This window comes from Capricornis sumatraensis, chromosome 5 (assembly GCF_032405125.1).
Source record: "Capricornis sumatraensis isolate serow.1 chromosome 5, serow.2, whole genome shotgun sequence".
NCBI lineage: Eukaryota > Metazoa > Chordata > Mammalia > Artiodactyla > Bovidae > Capricornis > Capricornis sumatraensis.
Window position 1 is genome coordinate 77,842,712 of NC_091073.1, and position 15,034 is coordinate 77,857,745.

The window sequence follows — 15,034 nt, forward strand, 5'->3', positions numbered from 1 at the left end:
GTAAGCAATCACTAGAATTGGCATTTATCCTGGAGGTATATTTCAGAACTTTTGACCTAGATTCTGAATGTAATGACCAAAGTTCTTGAGGCATATGAAGCAAAACTTGGAATGCAACAAATAGGCCAAATCTGAAACCAGCATTAAAACCCCATAGAAACTCCACAAGGGGCAACCTCCTCTGCAGATAAACTAGTTAAAAATTACTCTGAAAAGGAAAATAATCAGAGAAGTGTAAAAATGTTTTTCTAAAAATTTCTGATGAAAATTCTATATTTAAACAAGTTTAGGCCTAGAAGTGACAATACCTTTATAATAATAATAATAATAATAAAAAACTATTCTCTTTGATGTACCCCTACTAGTGTGTCTTGCCAGGGACAAAGAGACAAAGAGACAGAAGATATGAAGTTTAACAGACTTACAGGAGAAATAGATACTATTTTAGAGGGAGACTAAAGAAAAAAGTGAATACTGAAATAATTAATAACTCAGAATTTCCAGAATTAATGAATGATGATATTTTGCCTTTATGAGAAGCCCAGTGGATCCCAATGAGAATAATTTTATTTTAAGTCTGCAATAAAATAAATGGCAGTGAAACTTCAGTTCAGTTCAGTTCAGTCACTCAGTCGTGTCTGACTCTTTGCGACCCCATGAATTGCAGCATGCCAGGCCTCCCTGTCCATCACCAGCTCCTGGAGTTTAACCAAGCTCATGTCCATCCAGTCAGTGATGCCATCCAGCCATCTCATCCTCTGTCTTTCCCTTCTCCTCCTGCTCTCAATCCCTCCCAGAATCAGAGTCTTTTCCAATGAGTCAACTCTTCACATGAGGTTACCAAAATATTGGAGTTTCAGCCTCAACATCAGTCCTTCCAATGAACATCCAGGACTGATCTCCTTTAGGATGGACTGGTTGGATCTCCTTGCAGTCCGAGGGACTCTCAAGAGTCTTCTCCAACACCACAGTTCAAGAGCATCAGTTCTTTGGCACTCAGCCTTCTTCACAGTCCAACTTCCACATCCATACATGACTACTGGAAAAACCATAGCCTTGACTAGAAGGACCTTAGTCGGCAAAGTAATGTCTCTGCTTTTGAATATGCTATCTAGGTTGGTCATAACTTTTCAACCAAGGAGTAAGCATCTTTTAATTTCATGGCTGCAGTCACCATCTGCAGTGATTTTGGAGCCCCCCAAAAATAAAGTCTGACATTGTTTCCACTGTTTCCCCATCTATTTCCCATGAAGTGATGGGACCAGATGCCATGATCTTCATTTTCTGAATGTTGAGCTTTAAGCCAACTTTTTCACTCTCCTCTTTCACTTTCATCAAGAGGCTTTTTAGTTCCTCTTCACTTTCTGCCATAAGGGTAGTGTCATCTGCATATCTGAGGTGATTGATATTTCTCCCAGCAATCTTGATTCCAGCTTGTGTTTCTTCCAGCCCAGCATTTCTCATGATGTACTCTGCATAGAAGTTAAATAAGCAGGGTGACAATATACAGCCTTGACGGACTCCTTTTCCTATTTGGAACCAGTCTGTTGTTCCATGTCCAGTTCTAACTGTTGCTTCCTGACCTGCAAACAGATTTCTCAAGAGGCAGGTTAGGTGGTCTGGTATTCCCATCTCTTTCAGAATTTTCCACAGTTTCTTGTGATCCACACAGTGAAAGGCTTTGGCATAGTCAATAAAGCAGAAATAGATGTTTTTCTGGAACTCTCTTGCTTTTTTGATGATCCAGAGGATGTTGGCCATTTGATCTCTGGTTCCTCTGCCTTTTCTAAAACCAGCTTGAACATCAGGAAGTTCACGGTTCACATATTGCTGAAGCCTGGCTTGGAGAATTTTGAGCATTTCTTTACTAGCCTGTGAGATGAGCTCAGTTTGCGGTAGTTTGCAAAGCAAGTTCTTCATCAATGAAAGTGATATTAAGATCTTTGTATAGACAGAAACTGCTTATGAATATATCTTAAACTATCACTTCCTAAAGTACTTTAGGGATAATGAAAATTATCTGAGAAGGAAGGCTTAAGACACTACCAAAGGGAAAAAAAAGCTAGAAATCAAGGAAACTAGAAACAATATGTTAATCGAAATAAATACTAACTGTATCAAGCAATAATGAAATGAAAGCATTGAAGTTATTAGTAGGGTGGTTGGGTAGAACACAATATAAGGCCCTTTTGTTTTTAAGAAAGATGGTAAAAATAAAATTAACTTTACACTTAGGGCTTCCCTGGTGGCTCAGATGGTAAAGGATCTGCCTGCAATGCAGGAGACTCAAGTTTGATCCCTGAGTTGGGAAGATCACCTGGAGAAGGGAATGGCTACCTACTCCAGTATTCTTGCTTGGACAATTTCATGGACAGAGGAGCCTGGCCAGCTTCTGAGCAGCTAATAAAATACTACAATTGCATTAATTAAAGAGTATAACTAAAACATGAAAAATCAGTTCAGTTCAGTTCAGTCACTCAGTTGTGTCCAACTCTGCGACCCCATGAATTGCAGCATGCCACGCCTCCCTGTCCATCACCTACTCCCAGAGTTCACCCAAACTCATGTCCATTGGGTCGGTGATGCCATCCAGGCATCTCATCCTCTGTCGTCCCCTTCTCCTCCTGCCTCCAATCCCTCCCAGCATCAGAGTCTTTTCCAATGAGTCAACTCTTCGCATGAGGTAGCCAAAGTACTGGAGTTTCAGCTTTAGTATCACTCCTTCCAAAGAACAGCCAGGACTGATGTCCTTTAGAATGGACTGGTTGGATCTCCTTGCAGTCCAATGGACTCTCAAGAGTCTTCTCCAACACCACAGTTCAAGAGCATCAGTTCTTTGGTGCTCAGCCTTCTTCACAGTCCAACTTCCACATCCACACATGACTACTGGAAAAACCATAGCCTTGACAAGATGGACCTTTCTTGGCAAAGTAATGTCTCTGGTTTTGAATATGCTACCTAGGTTGGTCATAACTTTCCTACCAAGGAGTAAGCATCTTTTAATTTCATGGCTGCAATCACCATCTGCAGTGATTTTGGAGCCCCCCAAAATAAAGTCAGACACTGTTTCCCCTGTTTCCCCATCTATTTCCCATGAAGAGATGGGACCAGATGCCATGACCTTAGTTTTCTGAATATTGAGCTTTAAGCCCACTTTTTCACTCTCCTCTTTCACTTTCATCAAGAGGCTTTTTACTTCCTCTTCACTTTCTGCCATAAGGGTGGTGTCATCTGCATATCTGAGGTCATTGATATTTCTCCTGGAAATCTTGATTCCAGCTTGTGCTTCTTCCAGTCTAGCATTTCTCATGATGTACTCTACATAGAAGTTAAATAAGCAGGGTGACAATATACAGCCTTGACATACTCCTTTTCCTAGTTGGAAAAAGTCTGTTGTTCCATACCCAGTTCTAACTGTTGCTTCCTGACCTGCATATAGGTTTCTCAAAAGGCAGGTTAGGTGATCTGGTATTCCCACCTCTTGAAGAATTTTCCACAGTTTATTGTGATCCACACAGTCAAAGCCTTTGGCATAGTCAATAAAGCAGTAATAAATGGTTTTCTGGAAATCTCTTGCTTTCTCCATGATCCAGTGGATGTTGACAATTTGATCTCTGGTTCCTCTGCCTTTTCTAAAACCAGCTTGAACAGCTGGAAGTTCATGGTTCACGTATTGCTGAAGCCTGGCTTGGAGAATTTTGAGCATTACTTTACTAGCGTGTGAGATGAGTGCAATTGTGCGGTAGTTTGAGCATTTTTTGGCATTGCCTTTCTTTGGGATTGGAATGAAAACTGACCTTTTCCAGTCCTGTGGCCACTGCTGAGTTTTCCAAATTTGCTGGCATATTGAGTGCAGCACTTTCACAGCATCATCTTTCAGGATTTGAAACAGCTCAACTGGAATTCCATCACCTCCACTAGCTTTGTTCATAGTGATGCTTTCTAAGGCCCACTTGACTTCACATTCCAGGATGTCTGGCTCTAGGTGATTGATCACACCATCGTGATTATCTTGGTCATGAAGATCCTTTTTGTACAGTTCTTCTGTGTATTCTTGTCATCTCTTCTTAATATCTTCTGTTTCTATTAGGTCCATACCATTTCTGTCCTTTATCGAGCCCATCTTTGCATGAAATGTTCCCTTGGTATCTCTCATTTTCTCGAAGAGATTTCTAGTCTTTCCCATTCTGTTGTTTTCCTCTATTTCTTTGCATTGATCACTGAGGAAGTCTTTCTTATCTCTCCTTGCTATTCTTTGGAACTCTGCATTCAGATGCTTATATCTTTCCTTTTCTCCTTTGCTTTTCCCTTCTCTTTTCACAGCTGTTTCTAAGGCCTCCCCAGACAGTCATTTTGCTTTCTTGCATTTCTTTTCCATGGGGATGGTCTTGATCCCTGTCTCCTGTACAATGTCATGAATCTCCGTCCATAGTTCATCAGGCACTCTATCTGTCAGATCTAGTCCCTTAAATCTTCTTCTCACTTCGACTGTATAATCATAAGGAATTTAAGTCATTCTTGAATCGTCTAGTGGTTTTCCCCAGTTTCTTCAATTTGTGTCTGAATTTGGCAATAAGGAGTTCATGATCTGAGCCACCGTTAGCCCCTGGTCTTGTTTTTGCCGACTGTATAGAGCTTCTCCATCTTTGAGTGCAAATAATATAATCAATCTGATTTTTATTTCCATGTATAGAGTGTTCTCTATGAAAGTATATAACTGTATTAAAACGTGTGGAAAACAGTCTCATTGAAATGGGGGTTAAGGTTTGCTGAGCTTTGTTTTACTTTTAGTCGGTGTAATTTAGGAAACTATTGGATATTTAAGCCTTATGATAAAAGGAACTGTAGATAGATACTGTAATCTAGTTGATAAACTTGTTTCCAAAGAAGTTTAATTCTGAAGCCATTATATATAAAGATTGAACTTGTAAATGGAAGGCAGGTGGTTGGAGCCAGGTTTCTCACTGAAGTGGGAAGTTACAGATAAGAAAGAGGGAAGGCTAGAATTAACTTTGTGGTATGGATTAGAGTTGGAGGCATCCATATAACTTGGTGTTTAGCTTAATAAAGACACAGATATATACACAGACAAATATTTATAGATATGTGTTAATATATGCATGGGTTAGTGTACAGACCTAAGTTCCTAGCTCTGTCCTCTGGGAGGACTTAAAAGCTAAAGAGCATATCCAGCACCAAGATCTTGGTTTCTAATATCACTCTCTCGTAAAACCAGAGCTCCGTGAAGAAATGACTGATTCTAGGGCTGATGGGAAGTAATCAAGATGAGCCTAGAGCATCTGGTAGTGCTAGAAAATAAGGAAGTGCTTCATAAATAAAACGATGGAGTACATCAAAAGAATAAAGGAACCAGCTACAAAAGCTCCCAGTGATCAACACTGAAATGATTTGAGCAACAAAATAAACTATATTGGAGTATAATCTGAAGTATAGAATGACTGTTTAGAATCTGTGGTGATAGAAAAACAATGACTGAATAAGTAAATGGGGAGAATAGACAAATTGTAGAAGAATGCCAAATAATAAATGTAGAAATAATTCTATTAAAAGGTAGATCATAATTCCCCACTCCTTATATGTGGGCTGCACATTGTAATTTCATTCCAAAGAGTAGAATGCTTAAAGGGTAGAGGGTAGAGAGAGTTAAGTACAAGGGGGAAACTTGACAAGTACTGCCTCAGGGGATGAAGCTTAACATCATTAATGACACATCGTGTTGACAGAATGTACCCTTAACACGATGTGCTGAAATCATGCTTATCACTGTGGTCTTTCTCCTCTAACCCACTACCCTAATCTAACCATGAGAAAGACAGCTGAGGGAATCCAAATGAAGTCTGGGCTTTAGTTTATAATAATTATAAGATTGATTCATTAGTTTTGTCAAATAGATGATGCTAATCTAAGATGCTAATAATATGGAAATTTTGGTATGGGATATATGGGAACTCTATACTTTCATACACCTTTCCTGTACACTTAAATTTTTCTGAAATGAAAAGCTTATTAAAACACTACAGAAAATCCAAGAAGATTAAAAGCAAAATTCAATATAGTGTTTGTCTCAAGCAGGAAAAGTGATAGGAATGAGACACATGGGGGACTAATATTTTATTATGTAGGTGATATTTATATTTTTATTGTTCTTAATATTCATGTATACTTCACAAACTATTTTGTATGTATATTTTACAACTTTAAAAAAGTAATGATTACCTGATGATTAGTGGTACAGAGATGATGAAAGATATTCTAAGGGCTAGGCTACTCAGGTTTTTCTGGAAGGCAGTTTGTACTCAACTGGCCAATGAATTTAATTGGAATGCTGTAGCTATAATTGATTCTGATTTGAAGTTGGAGTATGAAACTGCAATTATGTGATATGCCCAGTACTTTTATAAGAGGAAAGTTAGAAAGGTCATCTTTCCAAAATGAGAAATTTATTTGGCTGGGCATTTAAAAGGCTATGCTCTGAGAATTATGCATATTAATTCTCTTTAAAAAAGTGAATAATAATGTCCAAAGTGATAATAATAGCTGCACTTTATTTATGCCTATTATGAGCTCAATCACAAGTTGAATGCTTTCCAATTTCTGTTGAAGGCTCTGCATAGAGAATTGATAATCAAGAGAGATGTTCAATAAACTTATTTTATTGCTATTTTAGTATTAATTTTATGATTACTCATGTTCTGCCAGCCACCGTACATACATTGTGGTAGGCTGTATAATGAAAGATATCTAGGTGCTAATTCTCAGAATCTTTGAATAAATGGTCTTATATGGCATAAGGAATTTTGAAGATGAAATCAAATGTAAAATCTTAAAACAAGGATATCATCTTGGATTCTGTGGGTGGTCCACTATAATCACCTGAGTCCTCATAAGAAGGGTGAAGGATGAGTCAAGAAAAAGAGATGTGGCAATGGGATCAGAGATTCCAGTGATTGTGGTTCAAAGATTGAGGAAATGTCCATAATGCAGATATGTAAGCAGCTTCTACACACTGGAAAAGACAAGATAATAGATTCTCTTCTCAAGCTTCCAGAAGGAGCACAGCCCTAATGACACTGCTGTGGGGCTTCTGCTGTCCAAAAATTTAAGGAACTTTATTTTTGCTGTTTTATAGCACTGACAATAGGGAACAAATACATTGTGTTATAAAATCCTACCAGAATTCTCTAAATTGGGACTCAGATTTTCAATTTATAGATGAAGATTTAATTTTAGCAAATTAAGGAATGTGTTCAGCTTCTCTTCACAAAGTTGAGATTTGAACGTGTGCTCTTCTTCCTCTGAACGTTATACTCTTTCAGCCCTTCCATCACCAGCGTAGTGCAGAGGCCCTGGAGCTAAGCTGCCTCAGTTGGAATTCCATTTTATTATTTCCAGGGCAGAGTTATTCAGCATCTCCAGAAAGAATCATAACTCCATTTTGCCTAGGATTCTTCATCAACAAAACAGCAGAATAACAGTACTTAATTGACAGTTTTGTCATAGGAAGTAAAGGAAGTAGTCTAGTATTTAGTATCACATCTTCATATTTATCTATATAGTCTGGAGTCCTTTATAACCAAATACATTCACCATTTAATTTATTATCCAAACTCTCAAACCTGCCCCACCTCCTATATAGTCTCTGGATTCTTATAGCTTCATCAGCTACCTTATATTTTTTACACCTGATTTTCTCTTCCAACCTCCAGCTAGAAAACTTGTCACCGATGACTTTCCCTTCTGTTGTACACACATTCTGAAAATCTAGTTGTTTACATGAAAAACGTATCACTTGGAACCCAGTTATGGGTATTGCATCTCATATATATGGTCAACTGTCTTCCCCTCTTCCCTCCCACACAGTCTAAAGCTTATTCTCCTGTGATTGTATTCTCTAAGTTCTCCCTCTTTAGGCTTTACCGTCCCTTAGAAATTGTTAAAGAATTCCAGAAACGGATTCCATTCAAAGAAAGTCACTTTTTCTTCCAAGAGCTGCTGCTGCTGCTGCTAAGTCACTTCAGTCATGTCTGACTCTGTGTGACCCCATAGACGGCAGCCCACCAGGTTCCCCCATCCCTGGGATTCTCCAGGCAAGAACACTGGAGTGGGTTGCCATTTCCTTCTCCAATGCATGAAAGTGAAAAGTGAAAGTGAAGTCTCAGTTGTATCCGACTCTTAGCGACCCCATGGACTGCAGCCCACAGGCGCCTCTGTCCATGGGATTTTCCAGGCAAGAGCACTGGAGTGGGGTGCCATTGCCCCTCTGCTTCCAAGGGCTAGATGAAGCTTTATACTGATTAAAGAGTTGCTGATAAAGAGAAGTCTGGGGGCTTTGTTTACTCTGCAGTGATGTCTCCCCCGGTTCAGGTCCCAGCACAGGGAGCAGGTACCCATGGGTTTCTGCTATATGGTTGTGACTCTCTTGGTTTATGTTATCATGTTCAGGTGCTGTTTCCTAGAAATGTACACCCAGGCCAGGTTGGTGAGTCCAGAATGCATGCATTCTTAACCATTGTCCTTTCCAGAACCAATCAAACACAACTCTTTAGTTCCAGTTCTGACACCAACTCAAGAACTCAGACACATGTCCTCACTCAACAACTCAGCAACTTATAGTAAGTTCCATTGTGGGGTCCTTTCTTTCCTTCAGACATCTTCTTGATTCATAGTGGCATATTTTCTGTTATCTGAGCAGTATGAGAAGAAAAGATTAATATTTTGTTCTTAAAGCATTAATTGTTTTAATCCAAAAAAGTCTGTGTTTTTCATGTGTGCTATTTAGGTTTTTTCCTACACTCTCAGTACACCTAGAGATATTGAAAAAGAACAGCTAAAATACGTCAAGGAAATGATCCTATCAACACTTTCTGACAATGAATACCTAGTCACCTTATGTAACCTCTCATAATAAGAAAAATCGGCTCCAACTTAAAATATGTCTCCATATTTAAACATTCAGATGACATAATTTCTTCAACTGTGTTTCACTGGTCATGGTATTTCTCTTTGTTACTGGATGGCATAGCTCTGACCTCTCTCAAAGCTGACCTCCCCTGTTCATATTCAATGCTCTAATCTTCATTCAAACCTATATCACCTTTCACCTGAGACTTCCTCAGCTTCTAATTAATCTTCTCACCGCAAGATTCTCCCCTTTCTAGTGTGCCCACTGCTTTCACTTTTCCCTTCAAACAAACATAATGGATTATTTGCTCTTTTGCATAATTAAAAAAAAAAACATTTCATTGCATATAGGATCGGCTTCAATATAATTCAACAAATTTTGATATGAAGTTAAGTAGAAATGGGCTACAACTTAACTTTCCAGGCTGAAATCCCAGCACTACTACCATCCACCCCAAATCTTCTATATACATAAAAACCATTGTTTCAAGATATGTGCATTCTATAGAAACCCATTTTTCAAAAGTAGAAAAAAACTAAGTCCTTTCTATATTGCTAGTGTACATATTTATGTGTTTTAATTGACATATAACATTCATATATAGATTTAAATGAATTTAGTTTGAAACATTGTGGTTTATATGACATAAAGTATTAAGAAACTGATGTTTTTCAAAATTTAAACTTTATAAATAAATAGTGCAATGAAATAATGAGCTTGTTTTCTAAAACTATGTTTAACATTATATGTTGAGGGTTTCAATTTCTTTTGAGATTTCAACAATATAATATTAATAAATTTTAAAAATTGGTTTTAGGGCAACAATATTAGCTGGCACACACACTCTATGTGTAATCATTTGAGTTTCTTTTGATTTATGCAATAGGGCAGCAAGATAGTCAGTGAGTAAACACAGATACACATTGAATAGATTTACTATACAATAGAAAGTAGTCTAGGAAATAACTCAAAATGCCTTCCCTGTGGAATTATTTATTCACCCAAGTAACAATATATGGATTTTAAAGAAATACTGTCTCATGATTGTCTTCAGTGAGAAGGAAATTACTCCAAATTAATACATTAAAAATAAGTTAAAATCAGATAGATTCTCAGAGTAAATGTGGCTCTAATTAATTGAGCTTTGTTCTCTTGTGAAACATTTATGTCTCACTATAAACTCTAAATATCTCAGAGAAAACTTTTCCTATAAAATATGTTACTTAAATATTACTTACTTATATAATAAAGATTTATAGTCACTCATGCTAAGATTAATGAATGTGTACTAAAAATTTTGAAAACAGTATGTTATTGTCATTCCATGTTGAGGTCTTAGTTGGGGCAATAAATGGCTAAATATAGGTATTCATATTTTCATTGTCCACAGGAATTAGACCAGAAATTGTTACTGTTAAAGTGAAAAATTCTGATAAGCCAAATTTATATTTTAAATATAAGCTTCCTGTAATTCCCTCTCCACCAGAATTTTTAAGTGAGGAACAAATAAAAGGAAAATTAAACAGCTACAAATTATAGTTTATATATCTCAGTGGCTTTCTCATCTTCAGATGATAGTATTCATCAACAGAAAAATGGCTGAATGGCTGGCTGCAGTAAGAACAAAAATTGGAAGTTGGAGAGCTAGCTGGATGTCACATGCTGAATATCAAACCTGAATTCAAATCATAATAGATAGACTAGAATGCCTAACAAAAATGCAAATAAAAATGTGAAGAATATGTAGTTTTGACACTTTTGTCTTATTTAAGGAATATATATGAAAAGCCAGGGCAGCAATGAAAAACATAATGGTATTCAGTTCGGTTCAGTGGCTCAGTCGTGTCCGACTCTTTGAAACCCCATGAATCGCAGCATGCCAGGCCTTCCTGTCCATCACCAACCCCCGGAGTTCACTCAAACTCACGTCCATTGAGTCAGTGATGCCATCCAGCCATCTCATCCTCTGTCGTCCCCTTCTCCTCCTGCCCTCAATCTTTCCCAGCATCAGGGTCTTTTCAAATGAGTCAGCTCTTCTCATGAGGTGGCCAAAGTACTGGAGTTTCAGCTTTAGCATCATTCCTTCCAAAGAACACCCAGGACTGATCTCCTTAAGAATGGACTGGTTGGACCTCCTTGCATTCCAAGGGACTCTCAAGAGTCTTCTCCAACACCACAATTCAAAAGCATCAATTCTTTGGCCCTCAGCTTTCTTCACAGTCCAACTCTCACATCCATACATGACTACTGGAAAAACTATAGCCTTGACTAGACAGACCTTTGTTGGCAAAGTAATGTCTGTGCTTTTGAATATGCTATCTAGGTTGGTCATAACTTTCCTTCCAAGGAGTAAGCATCTTTTAATTTCATGGCTGTAATCACCATCTGCAGTGATTTTGGAGCCCAGAAAAATAAAGTCTAACACTGTTTCCACTGTTTCCCCATCTATTTCCCATGAAGTGATGGGACCAGATGCCATGATCTTCGTTTTCTGAATGTTGAGCTTTAGGTCAGTTCAATAAATATGCCTGGAAAATAGGGCAAATAGTGTGGACATTGTGGAATTTTATTTTATTGGACCATTGTACACCTTTTGTGCCTCTGCCTCTCACTTTGTCTCATCACTTTGGCTTAATGTTGCTCACATATTATTAAAATAGTCGCCCTGCCTCCCACCTCACACACTCCAGTGAAGCCTTATTTGATTTTCCCTAGTGCAGTGTCTTAAGACCATGTCTTAACATATCACGTTGGCATTCTGAGCTCATGTTTATGTCCTTTTTACATAGACTGGACATTTTAGACCTTCAAGAAATGTGTTAGTATTTATTGAATGCAGACATGGATTAATATTTTTGGAGATGAACAGATAGAAAAAATCTGAGCGCTTAGTGGCACTCTGAAATGGACACGGTGAAGCTTATCAGGTATAGAAAAATTGTTTTCACTCATTGTATCATACCCTCTGGGCAGGTTGGCTACTCTCCAGGAGCGGCAGGAAGCAGGGTGAGTGACAGATTGTGGCCACAGTCACTAGCGGCACAAGCCAGCAGACAGAAAACACCTCAGGAGTAAGCCTTGCTGTCTTTAGCAGGGATTTCTTGACACGGGTGTCTGGACAAGGACAGTGCTGTCGATGTGGATCTATGAGCACCTGGTTTATTCGCTATAGTCACCACCACTTTGCAGGAAAAATGAATGCCAAGTCATGCAGAAACTCAAGGCTCAATACAGATTCTTCTCTGCAGAATCCTAATTACTGTCCTCTTCAGAAGTTCTTCCCTCTTTCTTGCAAACACCTCTGAAACGTGTCTAATTTTATTGGCTCAGTTCCGTATCTTTCTGCCAACAAAATACAAAAATAAAAGATGCTAGTAGTTAACATGGATGATCACTGATAACCTCTACCAGACACATCCTGATACATGTTAGATTAAGAATGTATTTCAGTCTTTTTATTTTTAATTTTTTAAGTCCTATAACTCTTTCTCATATGTTGGTTTAATCCACAAAATTTAAGAGTATCCATAATGTGGTGAAGGGGAAAAAGTGGAAGCAGTGACAGATTTTCTTTTCTTGGGCTCCAAAATCATTGCAGACAGTGACTGCAGGGTTGAAATTAAAGGATGCTTGCTCCTTGGAAGGAAAGCTATGACAAATCTAGCAGCAAATTAAAAAGCAGAGACATCACTTGCTGACAAAGGTCTGTATATTCAATACTATGGTTTTTCCAGTTGTCATGTATGGATGTGAGAGTTGGACAATAAATAAGTCTGAGTGCCAAAGAATTGATGCTTTCAAATTGTGGCGCTAGAGAAGACTCTTAAGAGGTTCTTTGGGCTACAAGGATCAAACCAGTCAATCCTAAAGGAAATTAGTCCTGAATATTCATTGGAAGTACCGATGCTGAAGCTGAAGCTTCAATACTTTGGCCACCCGTGAGCAGCTGACTCATTGGAAAAGACCTTGATGCTGGGAATGACTGAAGACAAAAGGAGAAGGGGGAGGCAGAGGATGAGATGGTTAGATAACATCACTTATTCAGTGGACTGAGTCAGTGGAATTTGAGCAAACTCCAGAAGATAGTGAAGGACAGAGGAGGCTGGAGTGCTGCAGTCCATGGGGTCACAAAGACTCGAACACAACTTAATGACTGAGCAATAATGTGGTGATATTTGGACAAACTACAAAAGAATCATTGAGTATAATTCCATAACAATTATATAAAATTTGCTACATATTTAGTGTACAAAATATAAAACTATCCAATTTTTTAAATCTGAGACTTCCAGTAATAAGATATTTTGTTCTTTTCTGTTATGGTTTATCACATGATATTGAATATGGTTCCTTGTGCTACACAGTAGGACTTTAATTTTTATCCATCCTATATGTACTAGTTTGCATCTGCGAATCCTAAGCTACCAATCCTTCCCTTCCCCACCCTCATCTTGGTAACAATAAGTCTGAGAAAAAGAATATATATATATATATATATATATATATATATATATATATATATATAAACAACTTTGACATACAGCAAAAATTAACATATTGCAAATCAACTGCACTTCAATAAAATTTTAAAAATACATTTTATATTTAAAATTATACATATACCTACCTACATACATATTATATATTATGTAATTAAAATTACTTCAGGTAGTGTTTAACCTAAATGTACAACAAAATAAAGTCAAATTAATATAAAACCATTTATAATAATTTAACTACAATTTGGAAAATATACCAGCTTAAATCATTAAAAATATTTCCTATGAGCCACTAAATGGATTTTGTGAACTTCTAGTACGTGATAGACTGCAATTTTAAAAAACACACAGAGTACATTATAATGCATTGTAGTAAAAATACTGCATATTGCCGTTTAGTTTTTAAAGAAACCAATTAGAAACCAGTTGATGCCTCCCTTTTAGAATATGTGTGTGTGTGTGTATGTGTTTGTGTGTATGTTTAAGAAAATTGGAAACAATCAAATGATATTTATTTTTTATTTTTATTTTTTTACTTTTTATTTTTTTTTAATTAAATTTTAAAATCTTTAATTCTTACATGTGTTCCCAAACATGAAACCCCCTCCCACCTCCCTCCCCATAACATCTCTGTGGGTGATCCCCATGCACCAGCCCCAAGCATGCTGTATCCTGCGTCAGACATAGACTGGCGATTCAATTCTTACATGATAGTATACATGATAGAATGCCATTCTCCCAAATCATCCCGCCCTCTCCCTCTCTCTCTGAGTCCAAAAGTCCGTTATACACAGCTGTGTCTTTTTTCCTGTCTTGCATACAGGGTCGTCATTGCCATCTTTCTAAATTCCATATATATGTGTTAGTATACTGTATTGGTGTTTTTCTTTCTGGCTTACTTCACTCTGTATAATCGGCTCCAGATATTTAAATTGGAAACAATCAAGTAATATTCTACCTGTTTACTATGTAAATTGGATTTTTGTCTTTCATTTACAAACAGGTTCAGTGAATACCTATATATTCAGTAAAAAAAAAAAATAGTATATGTGTTAATCGTTCTCAATTCCATTATGAAGCCATTCATTTCTGTTCAAATTGATTGATTTTGCACATTTTAATAGTTGCTATAACTTTTATATTCCCAAACTGATTTCAATTAGATTGACAGAAAGAAATTCTTTGTCATCAAGAAATCTGGTTTCGGTTGAAGAAAGTAGGGAAAACCACTAGACCATTCAGGTATGACCTAAATCAAATCCCTTACGATTTTACAGTAGAAGTTACAAATAGATTCAAGGGATTAGATCTGATAGACAGAGTGCCTGAAGAACTATGGACAGAGGTTCATGACATTGTACAGGAGGCAGGGGTCAAGACCAGTCCCAAGAAACAGAAATGCAAAAAGGCAAAATGGTTGTCTGATGAGGCCTTACAAATAGCTGAGAAAAGAAGAGAAACTAAAGGCAAGGGGAAAAGAAAGATATACCCATTTGAATGGAGAGTTCAAAAGAATAGCAAGGAGAGATATGAAAGCATTCCCCAGTGATCAATGCAAAGAAATAGAGGAAAACAATAGAATGGGAAAGACTAGATCTCTTCAAGAAAATTA

General features: G+C 37.4%; 1 protein-coding gene across 1 annotated transcript in view; it reads left to right on the forward strand.

The window, feature by feature from the left end:
• ZNF804B (zinc finger protein 804B) overlaps positions 1-15,034 on the forward strand; it is a 580,773-nt gene that overhangs the window by 152,530 nt on the left and 413,209 nt on the right. The gene's annotated exons all lie outside the window — the stretch shown is intronic.